The sequence below is a fragment of the Babylonia areolata genome, chromosome 26, assembly GCF_041734735.1.
Source record: "Babylonia areolata isolate BAREFJ2019XMU chromosome 26, ASM4173473v1, whole genome shotgun sequence".
In the NCBI taxonomy this organism is placed as follows: Eukaryota; Metazoa; Mollusca; class Gastropoda; order Neogastropoda; family Buccinidae; genus Babylonia; species Babylonia areolata.
In genome coordinates, this window is record NC_134901.1 from 36,717,972 (window position 1) to 36,727,971 (window position 10,000).

A 10,000-nucleotide genomic window follows, 5' to 3' on the forward strand; every position below is an offset into this window, starting at 1 on the left:
CTTGACATTGGTGCACTGCTCTCGTAGAGGTACATTTTCTTCAAACATCTGAAAGCGTTTCACATCTGAGGACATCCGTGCTCAGTCCCTGGCGATAATGGCGTTTTGACCGTTTCATCACAAGCGCTCTGGATAGATGTTGTTTTAGATTCCATTCTGTTCTGCTTGGGACGCGTTGAATACGTCTGTAGCATATTATTCATACGAGGATGTTTCAGAAGGTATTTTGTTGAAGAATTTGTGTCGTCACCGTGTCCCCCAATCGGCGTTCTGTCCCTGTGTTTGTCATGACCGGTTATCGACTGAGTAAACTTGAAACTTGTTTTATTTCCACATGATGATGATGATGATGGTGATCATGGTGATGATGGTGGTGGTCTGGTGGTGGTGGTGATGATGATGATGATGATGATGGCCGTTTCTTGGCGTACCAAGATCAGTGGGAAGATGTTGGTCAGTGGCGGTGTGGTTTCTGGTGTCTGTAGGAGGAACTTGAGGAGGAAGAACAGGTATCGACTGGACCTGTAGGAGACTGCCGGGCACCTTCCTTCCTTCCTTCCTTCTTCCACCCTCCTCCTCTTGCTCCTCTTCTTCTTCTTCTCCCCCTCTTCCTTCTCCTCCCACCTCCATCTTCTCCACTTCCACCACTTCCTCCTAACCCTTCTTCTTTTTCACCCCTGCTCCTCCTCTTCCTCCTCCTCCCCATCCTTCTCCTCCTTTTTCTTCTTCCTCTCCTCCTCCTCCTCCTTCTTCTTCTTCCTCTCCTCCTTTTTCTTCTTCATCATCATCATCTTCTTTGCCCTCCTCCTCCCTGCTTCTGCTTCTTCTTATCTTCTTCCTCCTCCCTTCCTCCTCCTCCTCTTTCTTATTCCTCTTCTCCTCCTCCTCTCCTCTTCTTCTTCCTCTTCTTCTTCTTCTCCTTCATCGTCTTTCCTCTACAACTTCCCTGATGGACTTCTCACAGCTGGTCACATCACACCACTCCGGACGGTCTCTCTTCAGCCGTTCCAATCAGACGTCAGCCCCTTCCGGTCACGGTGATCGATGCTGCCCCGTGCCAGCTGATGCTTCAGCTGGTCTTTGAACCCGTCTGTTGCATGGGGCCCCGTGGTCTCCTTTACCCCCCACGAGAGAGTTCTCCGATCAAGACTTTGTTTGGTATTTTTTGGGTTTGTTTTGTTGTTGGTATCCTGGATTGCATGTACTGGAGCAATAGTTTTACAAGTTGCCAAGTGTGTATTTCCCTTCGCGAGTTAAACGAACTGGTATGTACTGTATGTTTGTGCAATAGATGGAAGTTTCATAGAATAAGATAAGATAAAAATGAAATGAAATAGAATCAGATAAAATGATATAAACATAGGTTTTCGTTCGTGGTATGAAATCGGCGTTGCACAGTGGCAATGTATTCTTTCTTCTTCTTCTTTTTATTTATTATTTATTTATTTATTTATTTATTTATTTTATTATAGCACATCCTGGGAGATACTCGAACAAATGAACCTCGGTGCAAAATACTTCTCCTCGTCTGGAAATAGAACGATATGATGAGCAGTATTGAGAAGAGTTTGGAGACATTCAAGACTGATGTCTGTCCATAGTGTACATAGCTTACATCTGTTTCATGAGTATTGTTGTCTGACGGATTTTGACCTCAAGTGTAGATGAATGAGTGTCCATCATCACTGTAGTTGTTGTGTGTTTTTGTTTTTGTTTTTTGTTGGGTTTTGTTGTTGTTGTTGTTGTTTTTATACCAGCAGGACTATGGTTTGTATAATTTGTGGATTATCCAGCATGTGGCAAAAGTCCTCCACCACCGCCAACCCACCCACCCCCACCCCCTCCCTCTTCCCTCCCACCTCATGCTGTGTGTGTGGAGAAAAGAGATGGACACGTGCCCAGGCTCGCTCTGTCTGTCTGTCTGTCTGTCTGGTTTACCAGTGTTCGTCATCACAAAGCTTCATGGAAAATGTCTGTCACTTGTGGATCACGACTTACACAACTTTGGGTGTGTGTGTGTTGTTGTTGTTGTTCTTCGCCCCTTGGTTTTTTGGCATTCTGACATTTGTTGCTGTTCTTTCCCTGCACAGTTCCTTGATTCTTGCCACATGTTTTCTTCTTCTTCTTCTTCTTCTTCTTCTTCTTCTTCTTCCTTCTTCTTCTTCTTCTTCTTCTCTTTCTTCTTCTTCGTCTTCTTCTTCTTCCTTCTCCTTCCTTCTTCTTCTTCTTCTCCTTCCTTCTTCTTCTTCCTTCTCCTTCCTTCTTCTTCTTCTTCTCCTTCCTTCTTCTTCTTCCTCCTTCTTCTTCTTCTTCTTCGTCTTCTTCTTCCTTCTTCTTCTTCGTCTTCTCCTTTCTTCTTCTTCGTCTTCTTCTTCCTTCTCCTTCCTTCGTCTTCTCCTTCCTTCTTCTTCTTCTTCTTCTCCTTTCTTCTTCTCCTTCCTTCTTCTTCGTCTTCTTCTTCCTTCTCCTTCCTTCTTCTTCTTCTTCTCCTTTCTTCTTCTTCTTCTTCTTCTCCTTCCTTCTTCTTCTTCTTCTCCTTCCTTCTTCTTCTTCTTCTCCTTCCTTCTTCTTCTTCCTTCTTCTTCTTCGTCTTCTTCTTCTTCCTTCCTTCTTCTTCTTCTTCGTCTTCTTTCTTCTTCGTCTTCTTCCTTCTCCTTCCTTCTTCTTCTTCCTTCTTCATTTTCTTCCTTCTTCTTCGTCTTCTCCTTCCTTCTTCTTCTTCTTCTCCTTCCTTCTTCTCCTTCCTTCTTCTTCTTCTTCCTTCTCCTTCCTTCTTCTTCTTCTTCTCCTTCCTTCTTCTTCTTCCTTCTTCTTCTTCTTCGTCTTCTCTTTCTTCTTCTTCTTCTCTTTCTTCTTCTTCTTCTCTTTCTTCTTCTTCGTCTTCTTCTTCCTTCTTCTTCTTCTTCCTTCTCCTTCCTTCTTCTTCTTCATGGGCTGCGACTCCAACGCTCACGAGTAGGCTTTTACGTGCATGACCGTTTTGTTTGTTTTGTTTTTTTACTCCACCATGTAGGCAGTCATACTCCGTTTTCGGGGATGGCACGCTATTTTGAGTTTGAACCTCCTGTGACGATGCAGTCTGGACAGAGTACTGTCACCTTTGTGGACGGTACGCTTACAAGCTTGTAGTATCGTTCAGGAAACGGATTTAATTAATCAAGGATCGACGTTTCGTCCAATACGGGCAACAACAACAACAACAACAACAAAACATTTTTTTAAAGTTGCTCCACTTCAGCGGACTGTTTTGTTGCGGTGTTTATCGCAAGACAGATCGTATGGGTCAATAATGATACAGATGACACTCACGTGGTTCTTAACATATCATGTCTTTAGATGTCTTCATAATATAGGGATTTATGCTTATACCCCCCAAACCCTTAAAACGTCTCTAAAGGCAACCATTGGCGAGAATATTTCAAGTATTAAAAAAAACTGAATACAGGCATGTTGTTCGTCAACATGTTCTGTTTCTTTTTGAGAAAAACAACCCCCCCAAAAAACAAGTTCGTATATCGATGTCGTAGGTATAAGGTTTTAAATATCGCGTGAAAGTCAGTGACAGGCAACTTACTTTTTTTTTTTTTTTTAATCTGAACCAACAGAACCAAACTAGGCTGATGTTTCCAATACATGTGTACGTTCTTGCAGTTACTGAATCGAACTGGTTGTATTATTACAGGTGCAGAACACACAGAATGCTTTGTACATTGGAGCTATGTATTGAGAGGGTATTGTCAACCAATTCTGACCTGACAAGCTCTCTGTTCAGAGTCGAGAACATGCCATGTACAAGTTGGAAAGGAGAATGTGTAATTGTCTTGACCGTTCCGTTGTTATTGCGGTGATTCTTTCGTTGTTACTGTTGTACTCTCCATGTGATATTCCTCAATAAAAACCATAGATTAGTGCCTCTGTGTGTGTGTGTGTGTGCGCGCGCGCGTGCACGAAAAGCCTTGGAAAGAATGAAAGCCAAATAATGCTTGTATAATGCGGACGTATGAACGCGGACCTCGAAGTTGATTCATACATGCAACACACACACACACACACACACACACACGCACGCACGCATGCACACACTGTACTGTAACTCTCATAATGTCAAGGATGTACACTTACACGATAACATCAAGGGTGTACACTCACTCACATTATAACATCAGGGGATGTACACTCGCATTATAACGTCATTGGTGTACACTCATTCATAACGCAAAGGTTGTACACACTCACATTATAACGTTAAGGGTATACAGTCACCCATACAAGAAAGTCAAGGGTGTACACTTACATTATAACGTTAAGATTGTACAGTCACTCGCATTATAACGTCGTTAAGAGTGTACAGTCACTCACATTATAACGTCAAAGGCGTACAGTCACTCACATAACGTCAAGAGTGTACAGTCACTCACATTATAACGTCAAAGGTGTACAGTCACTCACATTATAACATCAAAGGTGTACAGTCACTCACATAACGTCAAGAGTTTACAGTCACTCACATTATAACGTCAAACACGTACAGTCACTCACATTATAACGTCAAAGGTGTACACTCACTCACATAATAACGTCAAGGGTGTACAGTCAGTCACATTATAACGTCAAGAGTGTACAGTCACTCACATTATAACATCAAAGACGTACAGTCACTCACATAACGTCAAGAGTGTACAGTCACTCACATTATAACTTCAAGAATGTACAGTCGCTCACACTATAACGTAAAGGTTGTACACTCACTCACATCATAACGTCAAGGGTATACAGTTACCCATACAAGAAAGTCAAGAGTGTACACTCACTCACATTATAACGTCAGGGGTCACTCACATTATAACGTCAAGAGTGCACAGTCACTCACATTATAACGTCTTTGGTGTACATTCATTCGTAACGTAAAGGTTGTACACTCACTCACATTATAACGTCAAGGGTATACAGTCGCCCATACAAGAAAGTCAAGGTTGTACAGTCACTCACATTATAACGTCAAGAGTGTACAGTCACTCACATTATAACGTCAAGAGTGTACAGTCACTCACATTATAACGTCAAGAGTGTACACTCACTCACATTATAACGTAAAAGGTGTAAACTCACTCACATTATAACGTCAGGGGTGCGCATTCACTCACATTATAACGTCAAATGTGTACACACACTCACTCTATAACGTGAGGGAAGTCAAGGGTCACTGTACACTCACTCACACTATAACATCAAGGGATGTACACTCACTCGCATTATAACGTCATTGGTATACACTCATTCATAACGTGAAGGTTGTACACTCACTCACATTATAACGTTAAGGGTATACAGTCACCCATACAAGAAAGTCAAGAGTGTACACCCACTCACATTATAACGTCAGGGGTCACTCACATTATAACGTCAAGAGTGTACAGTCACTCACATTATAACGCCTTTGGTGTACACTCATTCGTAACATAAAGGTTGTACACTCACTCATATTATAACGTTAAGGGTATACAGTCACCCATACAAGAAAGTCAAGGATGTACACTCACTCACATTATAACGTAAAGATTGTACACTCACTCACATTATAACGTCAAGGGTGTACAGTTACTCACATTATAACGTCAAAGGTGTACACTCACTCACATTATAATGTCAAGGTTGTACACTCACTCACATTATAACGTCAAAGGTGTACACTCACTCACATTATAACGTCAAGGATGTACACTCACATTTTCACGTCAAGGGTGTAATGTCACTCACAAGAACACCCCCACCCCACTTATCCATAGAGAGAGGCACACAATTTCTCTCTCCAACACACAATCAACCCAAATAAATAAATAGATAAATAAATGAATAAATAAATAAATGAACAGATGAATAAAGAGATAAACAGATATCATCGTGGAAGTCGTTCGCGAACGGTGAAACGTCAATGGCTCAGAACTGCTGATGAGAAAACAGTGCAAGACGCAGACGCACAAATAAATAAATAAATAAATAAATGAATAAATAAATGGATGAATTAATTAATTAATTAATTAATTAATTGATACATGACTACATGAATGAATGAATAAACAGATAGATAAATAGATATATAGATACATTGATAGATGAATGAATAAACATTTCAAAGCGCCAGGAAGTCGAGCCAGCCTCTTCCATCTACATCGAATGGAGCGGGGTAACTCTGTGCATTGCATGAAAATATGAACTATTTAAGAGTACCCTCCCTTTATTAACAAAATGTCCGGTTGCGCAAACCAGTTCAGTGGCAGCTTGGTGAGTTCTTGAATAAACGAATGAATAGTTTGACAGTGAAACGACATCTTCTTTTGGCGTTATTATCTGTCAAGAGACTGGAATGGAACAGCGGACTGTGGGTTATTGAACTGCAAAAATACTCAACACTGCACTGTGTTCTCACAAACGGCGGCGGTCACGACAAAGTTGGCGTGACAGTCACTTTTATCTCATTGACGATTTCACGTGCCGTGGTTGAAGAGAAAGTTCACCGCAGGAGAAATGTCTGCATGTGGGATTTTTTTTCTGAAGAAAGATGAGGTAAGAACACTTGTGTGAAAAAAAAACCCCTATAAATTCTGCCTGAAACAAAAGCCTGAGTGCCCAGCTTTGTTTTAATTGTTTTCCGCTTTAACCCTTTCACCGCCAAGCTCGCATTTATGCACAGGCATGGTAGAGGACCCATGGTAATCCTGCAGTTTAGAATACTAAACTCAGGGGGCCGTTCAAATGAAAAAATAGAGGTTGTTTTAGACTGACCTTGATGCGCTGAGTCGAATGCAACCCTCAGCTAAGCTCTACGGCCACTCCTTGTCAATGAAACAGAGACATAATAAATAGTAAACTCAGTCGGTCACTTCCCGAGCAACTATCGGCGAGCCATTTTGATTGCTGGTGACGTGGTGTTTACGTCAAAATGGCGTGCAGGTCGGGAAGGAGTACTACTTACCGTGCATTTGATCCAGTTTCGTGGCAAAAGGAGTGGTCTTAGAGCTTAGCTGAGGGTTGCATTCGACTCAGCGCATCGAAGTCAGTCTAAAACACCTTCTACTTTTTCATTTTAACGGCCCCTGAGTTTAGTATTCTAAACTGCAGGATTACCAGGACCCATGAGTGTCACTGAAAGGTGACCATTCACTGGTCTCTTATCCATGAACCTACTGCTATTAATGTTCGGTGGTAGGATAGGCCGTATTTTCTATATATCACAGGGGGAATCCCCAGCTATTCTTAGCCACTGTCTTTTCTGTGTTTATACAACAAGGGGATTTTGTACTCTAAACAGACTGGCGGTGAAAGGGTTAACTGCCGTTTTGTTTTGTTTTTATGTCACACTGAGTGATCAGTTTATTGATATTTTTCGTGTTGACATAGCTAACGTTGAAGGTATTAACACACATGCTACGGTGGGTAATCAGCTCACGCTCCTTGGCTTTAGGGGTATCTTTGTGTCTGTCTTTGTAACTGTCTATATATCTGTTTTTCTGTCTGCCTATCTATCTATCTTTCCTTCTTTCTGTCTGTCTGTCCATGTATGTATGTTTGTATCTATCTTTCTGTCTATGTATCTATCTGTCTGTCTGTCTATGTATCTGTAGTATCTTTCTGTCTGTCTATGTATCTGTGTATCTATGTATCTATCTGTCTGTCTGTCTATGTATCTGTAGTATCTTTCTGTCTGTCTATGTATCTGTGTATCTATGTATCTATCTGTCTGTCTGTCTATGTATCTATATATCTTTCTGTGTGTCTATGTATGTATGTATCGATCTATCTGTCTGTCTGTCTGTCTCAGTGTCTGTGCATGCATACGTCCGTGTGTGTGTGTGTGTGTGTGTGTGTGTGTGTGTGTGTGTGTGTGTGTGTGTGTGTGTGTGTGACGGAAATTAGTGAAAACAAAGTACGAAGCCATAGCCTACCATCAGAACGGCTGTACGTAAGCGGTGAAGACGCAACGCACTGGCACACGAGTCCACAGCTCACACAGGCTAATGATATAAGGTACAGGTACAGTATCTGGGGCAAAACAAGCTTACATATTACTAATAACACAACATTACATTTCACGGAGTCAGCCAGAATGATTTTGCACCAGTTTTCTTATTGGTTTTGTTTTGGTTGTTCAGTTATGGAGTGATGGCCTAGAGTTAACGCGTCCGCATAGGAAGCGAGAGAATCTGAGCGCGCTGGTTCGAATCACGGCTCAGCCGCCGATATTTTCTCCCCCTCCGCTAGACCTTGAGTGGTGGTCTGGACGCTAGTCATTCGGATGAGACGATAAACCGAGGTCCCGTGTGCAGCATGCACTTAGCGCATGTAAAAGAACCCACGGCAACAAAAGGGTTGTTCCTGGCAAAATTCTGTAGAAAAACCCACTTCGATAGGAAAAACAAATAAAAACTGCACGCAGGGGAAAAAAAAAAAGGGGGGTAGCGCTTTAGTGTAGCGACGCGCTCTCCCTGGGGAGAGCAGCCCGAATATCACACAGAGAAATCTGTTGTGATAAAAACAAATACAAATACAAATAATGAATGTTGGCGGATGCGTGGAACGTTTTTGAAGTGGGTGGATTCCGTTGTCTGCATTCCAACAGCAGACAGGAAGCTTGTCCTTCACTGTCAATTGTTTCCGTTTCCGCTCTGAGGTCTGCCACTGAGGAGCCGCGGTGTTATTTTGACGATGACTGATTGCTTTCGACGTGTGTCAGTGCACAACGAAAATCGCTGTTTATTGTTGCTGTTGGTCATTTCGTTTTACTTCATTGCTTCTGCATCATAATGTTATCCATACGCTAACACGTGGAAGCTGCGCGCGCACACATGAAGCGGCAGTGCCCATATCCATATTCTTCCCAGGGCTGTGCTTTTCCGTTTATAAGACAGAAAAAAACCTTATAAATTGGTTATTGATATTGTAATATATACTCTACATTTCTTCCCCAGTCAAGAGACGTAAAGAAGGCCAGTCAAAGAGTGGAGGGGAAGAAATGTGGAGTATATATTACAATGTTATTAAGTGGAGTAATGGCCTAGAGGTAACGCGTCCGCATAGGAAGCGAGAGAATCTGAGCGCGCTGGTTCGAATCACGGCTCAGCCGCCGATATTTTCTCCCCCTCCGCTAGACCTTGAGTGGTGGTCTGGACGCTAGTCATTCGGATGAGACGATAAACCGAGGTCCCGTATGCAGCATGCACTTAGCGCACGTAAAAGAACCCACGGCAACAAAAGTGTTGTTCCTGGCAAAATTATGTAGAAAAATCCACTTCGATAGGAAAAACAAATAAAACTGCACGCAGGAGAAAAAAAAAGAAAAAAAAAAGGGTGGCGCTGTAGTGTAGCGACGCGCTCTCCCAGGGGAGAGCAGCCCGAATTTCACACAGAGAAATCAGTTGCGATAAAAAGAAATACAAATACAAATATTAGTTGTTGTTTTTTTGTGTTTTTTTTTTGGGTGTGGTGGGGTGGGGGGGTTGTTGTTTTTTGTAAAGCACCTAGAGCAGATTTCTACGAGATAGAGTGCTATATAAGTATCCATCATTATTATTATTATTATTATTTAAACAAATTTACGATTTTCCCATCTGAGGAACGAAACTGAATGGAAAGAACACAGGGGAAGACATGTGGATGTTGCCCATGAAACTTGATGAAGTCCAGTTGGACTTAAGTTTCACTGTATCCACAACTGTTTAGAGAAGAGACATTGACTCTTTGTGACTGTGTCTTGAAAACCTGCTGGGTTTTGATGACAGATAAAATCTGATTCTGATTCTGATTCTCACACACACACACACACACACACACACACACACACACATATATATATATATATATATATATATATATATATATATATATATATATTACATACGCACACACACACACACACACACACACACACACACACACACACACACACACATATATATATATATATATATATATATATATATATATATATATATACTCACACACA